This window comes from Benincasa hispida, chromosome 4 (genome assembly GCF_027475165.1).
Source record: "Benincasa hispida cultivar pf3 chromosome 4, pf3_genome.v1.1, whole genome shotgun sequence".
In the NCBI taxonomy this organism is placed as follows: domain Eukaryota; kingdom Viridiplantae; phylum Streptophyta; class Magnoliopsida; order Cucurbitales; family Cucurbitaceae; genus Benincasa; species Benincasa hispida.
In genome coordinates, this window is record NC_143481.1 from 30,620,535 (window position 1) to 30,635,268 (window position 14,734).

Below are 14,734 nucleotides of genomic sequence, written 5' to 3' on the forward strand. Positions count from 1 at the left end.
GATCCATATACTCTCCACCTCGATTAGATCGAAATGTTTTAATTGTTTTATTTATTCAATTTTCAACTTCAGCCTTGTACTCCTTGAACTTTTCAAGCACTTCAGACTTTTGTTGCATTAAATAAAATACCTATATCTGGAGTAATCATCAATAAAAGTGATGAAATTTTCAAACCCTCCTTTTGCCTTAATATTCATCGAACCAAGAGGTCTAAATGTACAAGTTCTAAGGATTTTTTGGCCCTATGACCTTTTTCAGTAAAATATCTTTTAGTCATTTTTCCTTCAAAGAATGAATCGCATACAAGTAAAGAATTTTCTTCTAACTCACTTAGAAGTCTATTCTTAACCATTCTCTCAATCCTATTGAGATTTATGTATCCTAATCTTAGATGCCAAAGATGGACATTTTCTTTAGGAGAAATTTTATGTCTTTTATTCTGAGTTACCGCAGTTTTAAACATTTCATGATTTAGGAAAACTTTTGTTGCTAACGGTCTTAGCATATAAATATTATCTTCAAGATTTGCAGAACAAATATATACTCCATTCTTGTAAACAAACACTTTATTTACACTAAAATTTAAAGAGTAGTTTTGTTCAAGTAAACATCTTACAGAAATCAAGTTCCTTTTCAAGCATGGAACCACATACACATTATCTAATAAAATATATGATTTCTATAAGTGTTCGGAGCTAAGTAGGTGTCATTAGTTCTACCTAACCTGAAACAAACAATATTTATAAAGCTCGAACAACAACCTACCTAACTCATAGTTAAAGTGGAAGTAAGAGGTCGATCCCCCAGGAAAATGTTATTTAATCTTTTCTTTAACCAAGCTTAACTATGAAAGCTATAAAATGGGGGGTCTTTTTTTATTAAAAAAAAAAATGCTAAAAACAAAAGATAAAGGATAGTTGTAACCAAGTTTAGAACAATCTTGCTTCTAATTCAAGTTAGACGTTCATTGCAATTCTTATCATTGAATTCTTAAAATTTAGTTCACAATCGAATTACGCTCGCAACTACTCACTCAACTCGATCAAGCTAGCCTCTACAAAGGCCGAAAATTAGCAATAACCTAGTCAAAAGAGCATCCTAAACATTGGTTGAGGTTGGATAGGCCAAACCCTAATCAACCTACATGCTCCTACTTCTATTAGGTTCGATAGTGGCCATATAGAATAGAAAACATGTGCATTAGGTTCTAGGATTCAATTGTGTTGATTAATTGTTAAGATAGCTTACTTAATTAAACAAGTTTTCTCTAAATCTAGTAATTAGTGCATCCTAGGAATAGCCACCAAACACACAATTACTATTGCCTCTTGTTGATTTTCTTAGTTATTTTGGATCCTTTTTGGCATAATCTTCTCTTAATGACTCGTAAATGCCTTTGGGACTTTTTTTACCTACAAAATTAGTATTTAAAGAAAATAATAAACACAATTTTGGGGGAATTAACATAGAAAATATACATCATTTAAAGACCTAAGAATAAGCAGAGTCGAAGTCCTCGTACTATCGTAGCTGAAACGACGTGCCCATTTCCAACACGCATTGTCATCTTTCTAGCCCCCAGTTGTCGCCAGGAACTAATTTTCTGGAATGAAGAATAAACGTAGTTAGTGGCACCTGAATCTATTATCTAGGTTGAATCATCATTCTCTACTAAGCAAGTTTCCAATACAAATAAATCATTTTTACCATGTTTGGCCTTCTTCTTTTTTGGCAAGTACTTGGGACAATTCCTTCTTCAATATCCTCTTGGTTACAATGAAAAAAAATTTCCTTTGCAGCCTTGACCTTCTTGCCTTTTTAGGCAGCAGCTGGCGGGTTAGTTTTCCTTTTTCCATATTTCTTCTTCTTCCATATTTTGGTGTCGGAACAGGAAGGTACAAACTTAGTTCCAGAGGTCCAACCTCTAAAGAACTTTTTTGGAGGACGAGGCAACATTTGCCTCATCTTTTTGCTCTTTGACTTTCATCAAGAATTGGAAAGTCTGCAGCTCATTGAGCAAAGTGGTCAGATTGTAGTCAATCCTGTTCGTAATAGCATTGCTACAAAACTGTAGGAAACTTTCAGGTAAAGTTTCTAGGATGAAACTAACCTAAACGGCCTCATCAATGATAGACCGTTCATCTTAACCACATTAAAGTGGACCATCATGTTGAGAACGTGTTCTTGAATAGAGGCCCTTTCTTGCATACGAGCATTGAAGATGCATTTAAGAGCGTCTTGATTGAGTTGAGCAGACGGTTGTCCAAACATTCCCCGTAGAGACTCCATGATCTCACGAGTAGTGAGCATGGGCTTATGCTTCTTGGCCAAGACTTTAGAAAGGCTTCAAAAGATATACGCTCAGGCCTTTTCATTTGTCCATTCCCAAGACTTGTATGCCTCCCAAACGTTTCGAGTGGCATTTTGAGTTGAGATTGGAGGATGTTCCTCCACCAGGATAAATTTTAAGTCATCGATAATTAGAACTATATTGATTGTTTTTACAGGTGATGTAATTATTGTCAGTTAATTTGTCGGCAATGAGCATATTTAAAGTTTCGGAAGTCATATTGTAAAATTGTTGAAACATACAAGTTATTTATATTAGTAATCCATGCATTACCCATTTTCGAAAAACCAATCAGATTTAGCAAAATAATTTAATGCACCCTATGTGACATCTGTTTTGCAATGATGTTTTAGTGAGGCAATGTAAAAGCTACCATAGGGTGGTCATGTACCCCTTCACTAAAATGAGACCATCTCAACCAATATACATAACAATTCCTTGTTCTTGTAAATATTAGTCACCATTGTTTGGTCCAGAAATTGTTAACAACTTAACATTTTCTTGTAAGTGTAATTGATAACTTGTAGAAATACAAGATATTGTAGCCTTTTACTTAGAATAATGAGGGTAGATAAGAAGAATATGCGTTGATTCTACTAAGAATTCATGATGAATATTAAACTTGCGCTGATGTACATTAAAAACACCCGCTGACCACATATCATGAGTTATATTTCACCAAAGTGTCTATTTTGCAGTTGACCACAAAACTTGTTGCATACGTTGATCTTCTAGAGCAAATAGTTGACCGCATGCCTCGAGATCTATAAGCCTGTACCAGCGGATCTTCTGTCAAACATCCATAATGTTGACCATGATTGTAGTGCTGACATCTTCACCTATCACATCAGATGATTACAATTAATCAGAATGGGAATCCTAACATTATTAGCACATGGCTCTATAAATAGAGCCTAGACTTCAAAAAAAAAAAAAAAAAAAAAAAGAGGAGAAAAGAACAAAGACTTTGAGATTTTAACAAGAGAACTTCCATCGTCCAAAATTCATCCCGATTCATCATTGGAGCTTCATCGGAGCAAGAGTCTGAGAGGGCCTTCTCCATTCATACAACCACTCTAGCCCCATCAACCTTGACATCTATTTATTGGAAGCAAGAAATTGCTGACATCTGCCTTCCTTTTACTTCTCTACTACTTTGTGTTGTTGTATTACATTCTGTTTAAGAGATTATTCATTTTGTAGACGATGATTCTATATTTATCTTAATATTATCATGGTTATCTTCATCATCTTTTCCATCTCTACCTTCATTTTCTTTTCTAGCACGAGTAACGAATTTTCACAAGGTGAGAGGGAAGGTTAATGCCATGAACTAAGTTGAATATGTAAAAGTTACCTTGTTTGCTTAATGTAAGACGATTTAAATGCTTGCCTATGATCACTCATTGAGTCAAGTAGCTATAACTCACTACTCGAAAGGGTAAGTAGTTGTGGATCTCATTAAGCAAAGTAAGAAGTGTTACTAGAGATAAAAATAACCTTGCACTCAAGGAAACAATGTTCATGTATTATAAAAATATGATCAGTGTGGTTGGCCACCGAGAGGTGTGCGATGAATAGAAGTTGCAAACTAGGGTTAACATTTAAGCTGAAGCTTAGGGATGTGACATTGATCTTTCCCAAACCCCAATTTCTCTATATATTTCTCATGTGTTAAGGCTACTGTGTTACTTAAGTTTTCTCATAATCAATTTCAAAGTATTCTCTGCTAGTTTAGATACTTACATCAGCATAGCTTAGTTAACCGCATGATTTCAATTCCACTCTATTCACATTAGTTTCGCCGCATTCTCACATTTCTCTAGCATTCTTAGTATAAATCCCCGTGTTGACCTTGGGTTAGCTGGAGAAACTTGTTATCTTGTTATACATGGCAAGAGAACAAGAAAACTTGTGACTAGCGCATGATTGATTATAGTTGAGCGCATAACATAACAACACATATATATCATAGTGTTGTCACGACTGATGCATTTAGAAAGCAACAAGTTTTTGGCACCACTGCCAGGGATTTGGCAACTAATCGAGTTTTTGATTTTGTGTTTTGTAGGCATCCTTTTGATTTTAGGAGTATTGCCAACTTAAGCGACAAGTAGCAATTATATGAGTATGGGAACGAAACCTTAACTCAATATTAACCTTGAAATTGAATGAACTTTTTGTAGCAAAGCAAGACAAAACCGAAACAGATGAACAACCAAGCTAGGGTAAATGGAGTATTTGCTCAAGGGTAGCAAGACCCTATTCTCCTGGCCACAGATCGCAACATCCTATGAGGAATTACAACGGGTTAAATAGGGCCACATAGGTGATAGTAAATGCCTCTACAGTAGGTGGATTGATGGACAAGACCTATACCGAGGCCAAAGTGATCTTGGAATGAATTTCCAAGAATATAGATGATTGCGTTGATGACGGTTATGGGAACAGGAACACTAATAGAAGGAAGATGGAGGGAGCTATAGTACAGTCGGATGCAGTGAGCTCACTAGCCACCCAAATGGCTATTGTTACTTCTCTTCTACAAACAATGGCAATAAACCAAGGTGCTTTGAATAAAAATGTTGCTCAACTGAACACCATGACACAAGTTACAGCAGGTATACAATGTGGGGAACCCCACTCAATCAAGGTTTGCCCCCATGATCCCCAGATAGTTTTCTCCATCCACAATAACCCGTTTAGTAGCTCATACAATTCGGGTTGGAGGAATCATCCCAATTTCTCTTGGGATGGAAATCAAGACCAGCCGGGGCAGAAGAACATATGTCAACAGCTGCAAAAGCATAGAGGGAATTCCCCAAGATTCAATCATCACCTCATGGTCATCAACAAACTCAGAACCGGCCACAATATAACCACTATCATGTGTCAGATTCGAATGCATTGTCAACATTGGAAGCACTTTTCAAATAATATATTTAGAAAAACGATGCGTTAATTCGGTCACAAGCCTCTTCGATACGAGATTTAGAGGTCCAACTAGGGTAGATTACCGGAGTTGAAAAATAGGCAGCCAAGTACCCTATCTAGTAACACTGGGGCTCCATGGGGAAACAACAAGGAGTAGTGTCAGGTTGTGACACTGCATAGTGGGAAAACTATGAGTACGCTACTAGCTGAGGCCAAAGACTCTAGATCAAAGAGACTAGTGAAACCACTGATGGAGTCGACATTCAACAAATAGAAGCAATTAAGGATCTAAGTACTTTAAGTACATCAATTTTAGTTAATTAGTATGCATGTTCATAGTTTTAGTATATTAGAGTTTCAAGTGAATACCTTTGATGATTCTCCTAAATTAACTGGATTCATCACGAAATTCTTCTTCAATATTTGTAGTATACCACCACAAGTGTCTTCTCTACTAATCTCAAACCTTGGATTGAGTGGAGGAACTCAAATTCAGAGGAATTTTACGTGTATATTGGGGTCTGGTTTGAAGAGAGAAAACTTAAGTTATTTTTCCAGACTGTTGCATGAATGAATACTAATCTGATTGGCTATCTATTTATACAAAAAAAAAAAAAACATGAAACACTTAATTGAATGGGAGTTTGACACTTAAACTCCACTAATTTTAGTGGATTAGGTGGAATAAATTGGAAAAATCCACTTCCAAATTTTAAAATAGTTTTTATTATAATTTAATTTCAATAAATGAAATAAAAAAAACTTAATTTCTGAATTTTAATTTTTAAATTCAAATTTATTTAACATAATTTATTTTAAATAATTAATTAATTAAATAAATTTCATTAATTAATTTAATATCAAATATTAAATTAATAAAACACTTAATCCATACATGAATCACCATTCATGTATTTGATATTTAAATTAAATTTAAATATTTTCAACTCTCTAAATTCATTTAATTTGTTAATCAAACGTTAATTATATTAAATATAATTGGCCAAACCCTAAACCACATTTGTACATTTCAAATTCTCTCAAAACACTATTCTAAGGTTTAGTCCTTTTATAAGCTAGTAGATGGATCTAAACAGACCTACAGATTATGAGCTCCAATGATTTGAGATTAATTGGCTAAACTTTTTAGACCGAGTTAATCAATATTCGTTAATTATCGAGACATACCACTATGGCTCAGTAGTTGCACTCTCCTCACTATAGATATATTTCTGTCCATTTGATTTAACCATAATCAGTAAGTCGATCCTTCACAGGTGATAACGGGCAGAAATGCACATTATCATAGTGCTAAATCCTTAAAGAATGTTGGATTGCGTTGATGAAATATGTTAAATTGCATCCATTAAGCGTAAATTCTATAATATTTCGGTCGCATGCATCCAATGCATTAGAGCAGTTGATCTTTATATTTTTGTGCAGAATAATGCGTTAACGCAATGCAAAGAATGCGATCATAGGAATACATTGGTCGAGCGCAACTTCACCGCAAGACTTTGCGTTGATCGTTCTCGCAAACATGCACCTAAGAAGAACCACCGCAACATGGTGGACGCATCCGGACGAAAGGACAATTAAGATCGATGGGACAGAAAGTTGACGGTAGTCGGATCCAAATTAAGTTGACAGCCGATAACGGTCACAAAGTACATCCAACTTTATTGGTGACAATTATCTGGCGCATCAGTTAGGAATTAAAGTTGTCCCATCTGTACAACCAGAAGAGAGAAGTCGTCTTTCACCTTTGATGCCCTATAAATACCAAGTGCATTCTTCAGAGAAAGGGTTAAGCAGTCGATTACCTCATCACCATTACAAGTTCATATATCTGTTCATAGTTTTCTTTTCCATTTTACGGCGGAGCAAGAGAAGAGTGGTGATGCCGGAGATTGTCCAAGGAAACTCGAGAGAGAGCCTTGAGGCATAAGAGTAAAGAGCGGGCTGACTCTCGCGAAAGCGAGAATATGTTTAGAGCACGAGTAGAAACAATGTAACGCCTGGTAGCAAGAAATTGCTCCAGGCTCTTTACTATACTTGCATTGTTATTATGTACTTCATCTTATATCTATTCAATGGAATTTCTATTTCTACATCTGCTCACTCTCTTAATACGCATGAGTAGCTAAACTAGTTGAATGGGTTGAGAGGAACTAAGCTAACATGATCTAGGAAGTTCATTGCTTGCGATTGTCTTGTTTTATATTGTGCAAAATACCCCTTTAGAGTTACTCGAGAGAGAATCTAAAGAAAGAACCTAATGTCTCGAGAGAGCTAGGTTAGAATCTGGACTCGAAAGAGCAAGATTAGGCTTGCATAAACAAGAGATAGGGACTTAGAGATGAGCTTTGCTTGTCAACTTGCATCGCATGCTGATGACAAAAATTTGAAGTCAATCTTACTCGACAACCCACTTCCCTTGGACACGGTATGCGATGCATGTTCCTAAGATATGCGTTGATAGTCATGCATCGTTGGTCATACGTTGGATGAAAAATGCCTTAATCGAATGTATGCGATGACCATGAGTCCTGCCATAAGTTTTCTTGCATTCACGCCAAGTATAACATGAACGCAAGTTTCTCAGGTAATACGAAGTCGAACACAGGGACTTGTAACTATATGTTTACGGTGATTGTGCATGCGGCGGTTGACTAAAAGAATGGAGGGGATGTTACTAAGTTAATCCTACTCCTACTCCTATCTATCAGACACCGCAATGAGATTATGCATGAAAGGTAGAGATGCGACAAACCTTGACATGGAATAAATGTGTGGGAAAATAGATAAAATGTGGAGATGTTTTCATTTCAAAACTTAAGAGTGATCGCAAGGGCAACCCTAGTCAATGCAAACTAATGCGGTCATGCAACACTCATACAATAGTAAACCACCTCTCGGTGCGAATGCTACGGCTTCTAATGCTAGAACGCATGCGATGTATGTGCAGAAGTGTCTATAGGGCCTATACATAAGCCTCTAATTCTTGTCTATCCGATGATACAAAAACAAGGCGACCACATATCATCATTCCTATTCCTAGGGTGCACGCGACGCAGTGTTAACAAACAGAGCTTATCTCTAAGACCCTATCTCTTGTTTATGCCGATCTAATCTCACTCTCTCGAGTCTAGATTCTAAACTAGCTCTCTCGAGTCATTAGGTTCTTCTTTAGACTCTCTCTCGAGTAGCTCTAAAGGTGTGTTGGGCACAACATAAGACAAGACAAACGTATGAACTTGGTCGATGCAAGATTGTTACTATCCCCAGTGAACAACACATAGTTTGCTTAATGCATCCAACCACTTACCCTCCCAGGCAGTTAATTGTTGTTGACTTCACTCATAGACAAGCAATGCGTTAGCCCATAGATAGGCGTTGCAGCAGCTTCACACTAAGCAAATAAGATTACTCACATACTCGTGCAATGCATACCTCTTGGTAGTTTTCTATATGCTTCATATTCCTAATCCACATGACTAAGTATTCAATACCCAAGCAATCCCACTAAGTGTTGCAATGAAAGTAAAGACGCTAAGCAAGAAGATGGAGATGGAGTCGAAGGAATAAAGAATTGCATTGAAAACACATTATATTAATTTCTTAAGTCAAAATGTCATACAATACAATATAGAAAAAGAAAGGAAAAAGAAATGACCGGTTGGAAGCAAAACTTTGCTTTCAGCGGATGTGTGTCAAGGCTGCCGGTGGTGCCATGGATGGGCGGAGGAACTGACTCTCTCGAGATCTAACTCTGGTCGAAGGCTCCAGTCGTCACTCGAAATGGATGAAGGAGATGAAGAACTCTCAGCCGTCTTCTGGATTGCAAGGATCCGCCATAGGCGAACGTTAGGAGAAAACCTTGGATGAAATGAATGAATTTCAGCTCATCGGCTTCTATTTATAGAGCTTGGGTCTCTGACAGCATTAATTGGACTGCTCTGAGTCCGACGTTCGCCGCGTCAGTCCTTTCTGTACCTCTGCCACCAACGGTGCGGTAGGTGAAATGTCAGCATTAGCTTTGGATTTTCTCGAGACAGATGTGTTGATGCATTCATTCCACCAACTTTGCATTGATCCCATTAGAATGCGTTGTCGCGCATCCACAGTCATTCAATGGACGCATTCACTTAACACCGCAACTCTATATGATGACCACAATCGCTTGACGAGCGCAACTCTCATGCAATGGACGCATACGGCTTATTACTGCAACATTCGTGCATTGATCGATGCGTTTACCTTGCGATGGAGTGTTTCTCCATATGCGGTCGTCTATGCGATGGTCCGGTTTCCACATTTGCATTCATTTCCTGCATTGGCTACAAAAATAGAACATTGAACGCATAATTAACGCAAAGTAATGGGTTAGCTGAGATTCGATATGCTGATCGTCGCAAACTCTTTTTCTCATGAATTCCTAGCATGATCGACGCATATTCTGCCTAACAACCTTCATAATTCTGAGGAAAAGGCCTAAGATGACATGCATATCTGCATGTCATCACATGCATCCTAGGAATAGGAATGATATTATGTGGTCGCATATTTGTGTGAATGTCATGTTGTCATCGCATAAATAGAGATAGAGGTTTATGTGTAAACCTTGTAGACTGTAACTTAAAATTTATATCTTTAAGCATGTGGACAAATATGAATGTAAATGAATGAACGAGTCCATGTCCCCGGCAACGGCGCCGTAAACTTGTTGAACGCTAGGATTGATGCTAAAAAGATATGCTATGCTATGCGCGAAATGATGCGATACTACTTCTAGATATGCGTTAATTACGAATGTTCCTGTAGTATGCCTTGCGTTGTCACAAGTTTCCTTACGTTGGAACCAAGTGTAATTCCACCGCAAGTTTCTCGGAGTGATCCGAGGTCGAACATAGGGACTGTTTGAGGTTATTGTGGTATGTTCGTGGTATATGCGATCAGGTTTTTCAATCTTTAATGAGTGTTTTGTACAAGTATATAAAATTGCGATAAAGTAAAGGAAAGCAGTAAAAATGCGATAATAAAATAATTACGGTAAACCTAAGCTAGATGATACAAGATATAGGCTTCATGATACAAGATGCTGGGGTCCAGGCTTGCTGTGAAGGTTATGCAAAGAACATGGAATGCGGCGGCAAGTCTTATGTACCAAACAAAGAGAGAAAGATAACTAATATAAACAGCGCAAGTTTCTTAATTGCGTTGAAGTTATAAGTATGATTCCACTTTTCTCTTGGCGTACACCTTTCAGCGATCGGCTGCGCTACCACATGTCAGTGGTGAATCAAAGACGAACGTAATGAACGCAAGGTTGCTTCCATGTCTGGAAGTACTAATCGCTTTAGTTAACGCATTATTTTAACCTTCTCTTGATCGATCAGAATGGCATCTTCACTTCTGCTCTCATAGGTGAAGATGCCGTCTAGCATGCTTTAGCTAAACGTAGTTATCTCTTTAACACAAGTTAAGTACTCGTTTAATTCATATTAACTACCAGGGGATTAAAAAGACATCATGGAGAAAGTGATTCACGGAGGAACGGAAGTAGACAGAAAATGGAATATGAAAGCAATCGAAACATTTAATATATCTATTAAGCGTTTGATTCATGGTGTGTGAATGAAGAGATAAAGAAAGTGAAATACAATGATGAAAAGAGATGGAATAGATACAAACAAGCTCCAACGTCTTGGCACCGATTTGAATGGAGATCTGCTTGCCGGATTGGATGATTTAGATGGATGGATGAGCTTCCCTCTCAGGCTTGCTCAACCAGTAGCAGGGTTCTCAGCACAGAGCTTTTCGGTGGGTATTCAACAGAATAGAACTGAGACTCACCTCTCGGCCCTGTCTCATCTTCTTCCCAGATTTCTTCAGTTAAGCACCCAGCTCAGCCTTTTCTCTCAACACTTTAGCAGCAATTAGCCCCGTATCCAGTAGCATAGTATTTATAGATGAGGATCTTTGACTCCGGCCTTGTGATCCCCACTTGTTGTTATGGAAATTCCGAAGATGGAGGGATATTATTCCTTCTGTTATGCAATCAGACCGTCAATTCTGCACAACCATTAGTTATGCACGTGTCTCCAGCCTTCGCTTTTGTGTTGCTCAGCTGCATCTTTCGATCGAGTGTTTGTATGCGATGTTTGTTTTTATTACTGCTTACAGTTGAAAGTTAGCTCTGGATCGACTATCGTATTGTGCCGTCATTGCATTAATCGTCTCTTCATTGTTGATTGACAGGCGCAATGTGATAGAGATGCGTTGATCAGTTTCTCTTGAGCCTTGAGTGCAAGCGGTGACTCGGTTTCCTGCAAAACAGAGTAAAATTCTCCTTTTCTTCCATCTTAAAGATGTTAGTGGGTGTAATTGCGATAATTTGTAATTATTGTAATTCTATGCTAATTTTGATACAATTGATGCATATTTATTTTCTTTTGGCCGCAATATCTAGATAAGACAGTCTAAATAACTTGTATTTCTACAAGTTATCACACCCCCAAATTTAGATATATGCTTGTCCTCAAGCATATCTTCTACTTAGGCAATCATGCTCAATTCCTATCCTATATTTTTGCGACAATTGGTTGCTCCGAATGTTACACTTAGGCACATTACTTGACATTGCAATTTCCTTCTATCCTTGCTAATTCTTAACAAAGCCCTACTATTCTTCTATATAACAAATTTCTGCTAAAAAATACTTTTCTAATTTTTCAAAATAGAATGTTTTTCTCTTCTTTTCAAAACAACTTGATGTATCTATATGCAGTGGTCAAAACCTTTGCATCATTTATTTAGAGACTGTTGATCGTGGTTACACTCTTCGTTTTAGCTTGTCCCCACGAGTGTCATGCGAACATCCAACTATGGTTGTGTGCCAATTTCAACTTTAACTCATGATATTCAGAGGAGTTGTCTCTTGCATTTATTTTTCTTTTATTTTTCTATTTCATATTGTGTTGTTCTTGGAAACCCACCTTCGTTTTGGCTTGCTCCTACGGGTGTCATACGAACATCCAACTACGAGCAGACTTCTTTCATAACTAAACTCTTATCAGGTTGGGAACATGTTTAAGGGTTTCCCTTGCGCTGGCATTGGAGATTTGTATGATTTTTTTTAATAGAAAATGGACACATTTTTCTTAAATACTGCATATTCTTGATCTCAACTGCTCAGACCTTCCCCACCCCCAAATTTAAAGATGAGCAAGGTCCTCATTGCGTTGTTTAGATAGACTAGACAAATACTTGGAAGAAAAGTTTCAAAAAGAAGGTTTGAGCAGAACTTGAAAGATAAAAGGTAAAGTACTGCTAAACTAAGAATTAACTAAGTGTTAGTCAGAATTTACTAAGTATGGGAAATGTTTCTAAGTATAAACATATATTATATCATAGCAACGCAATGAAGAACAAAAAAAGTAAAAGATTGAGAACATCGCAAGTATTGATAAAGGATGATAAAGAAAAAGGCACAGGCAAAAATGGAATGAATAGATACTCATTGTATTGAATATTAACCAGGTATACAAATAATTAAAAATTAATGCAATACAAAAATTTGTGCTTGTACAAGAATCAAAGAATTGATTAACTCATAAAAGAATAAATGAATTTAAAAGAATACATAATGGTCGCATAGAAGAGAAAAAAAAATATAGGAGGATTATTGCTGAGGGGCTGGCGGGTCTGGAGGCGGATTTTGAGGTGGTGCAGGAGGCACTTCTTCAAAATTTAAGTGATGCCGGAGATGTAGGGGAACCATCGGACCATGAAGATATGCGGTGAGGAAGTTAAAGTACTCTTGATTATGCTCCGCAATCATTCTCTGGTGCATATGGACTTTATAAATGTTGCGGTACATGTTAATCAGCGCCTATCTTGATGTGGCAGCATTGCGTTGAATATCATCAATCTGCTTCATTACCACTTCAAATCTTTGGTTGAAGAAGTGTTATTGTTGAGAGAAAAGTTATTGTTGTTGGGAGAAGAGGGATCTCATTTCTGCTAACTCAGCAACCATGGAGGTGATGGAGGGTTGTGTCTGCGATGTCTTGCCAGCATCATTTTGGGGTTGGGCAAAGGTGCCCTAACCCAAATCGTGTGGGTCATCAACTTGCGGCGGTGGAATGGTGGGTTGCGGTGATGATGCTGATGGTGAATGTGGGGCTGCTGGGTAAACAGGTTGGCTGTGAAGGTTATGCAAAGAACATGGAATGCGGCGACAAGTTTTATGTACCAAACAGATAGAGAAAGATAACTAATATAAACAACGCAAGTTTCTTAATTGCATTGAAGTTATAAGTACGGTTCCACTTTTCTCTTGACGTACACCTTTCAGTGATCGGCCGCGCTCCCACATGTCTGTGGTGAATCAGAGATGAATGTAATGAATGCAAGGTTGCTTCCATGTCTGGAAGTATTACTCGCTTTAGTTAACACATTCTTCTAACCTTCTCTCAATAGATCAGAATGGCATCTTCACTTCTACTCTCACAGGTGAAGATGCTGTCTAGCATGCTTTAGCTAAATGCAATTATCTCTTTAACACAAGTTAAGTACTCGTTTAAATCATATTAACTACCAGGGGATTAAAAATACATCATGGAGAAAGTGATTCACGGAGGAACGGAAGTAGAAAGAAAATGGAATATGAAAGCAATCGAAACATTTAATATATCTATTAAGAATTTGATACATGGTGTGTGAATGAAAAGATAAAGAAAGTGAAATACAATGATGAAAAGAGATAGAACAAATACAAACAAGTGCCAATGTCTTGGCACCAATTCGACTGGAGATCTGCTTGCCGGATTGGATGATTTAGATGGATGGATGAGCTTCCCTCTAAAGCTTGCTCAACCGATAGTAGGGTTCTAGCATAGAGCTTCTCGACGGGTATTCGGCAGAATAGAACTGAGACTCACCTCTCGGCCTTGTCTCGTCTTCTTCCCGGATTTTTCCAATTAAGCACTTAGCTTAGCCTTTTCTCTCAACACTTTAGCAGCAATTAGCCCCGTATCCAGTAGCATAAGTTTTCTCTGAAATCTATGGGGTATTTATAGGTGAGGATCTTTGGCTCCGACCTTGTGGTCCTCACTTGTTGTTATGGAAATTCCAAAGATGGAGAGATATTATTTCTTCTGTTATGCAATCAAACCGTCAATTCTGCACAACCGTTAGTTTTACATATGTCTCCATCCTCCGCTTTTGCGTTGCTCAGCTGCATATTTCGATCGAGTGTTTGCATGCGGTGTTTGTTTTTATTACCGCATGCGGTTGAAAGTCAGCTCTGGATCGACTATCGCATTGCGCCGTCATTGCGTTAATCGTCTCTTCATTGTTGATTGACGAGCTTAATGTGACAGAGATGCGTTGATCAGTTTCTCTTGAGCCTTGAGCGTAAGCAGTGACTCGGTTTCCTGCAAAAC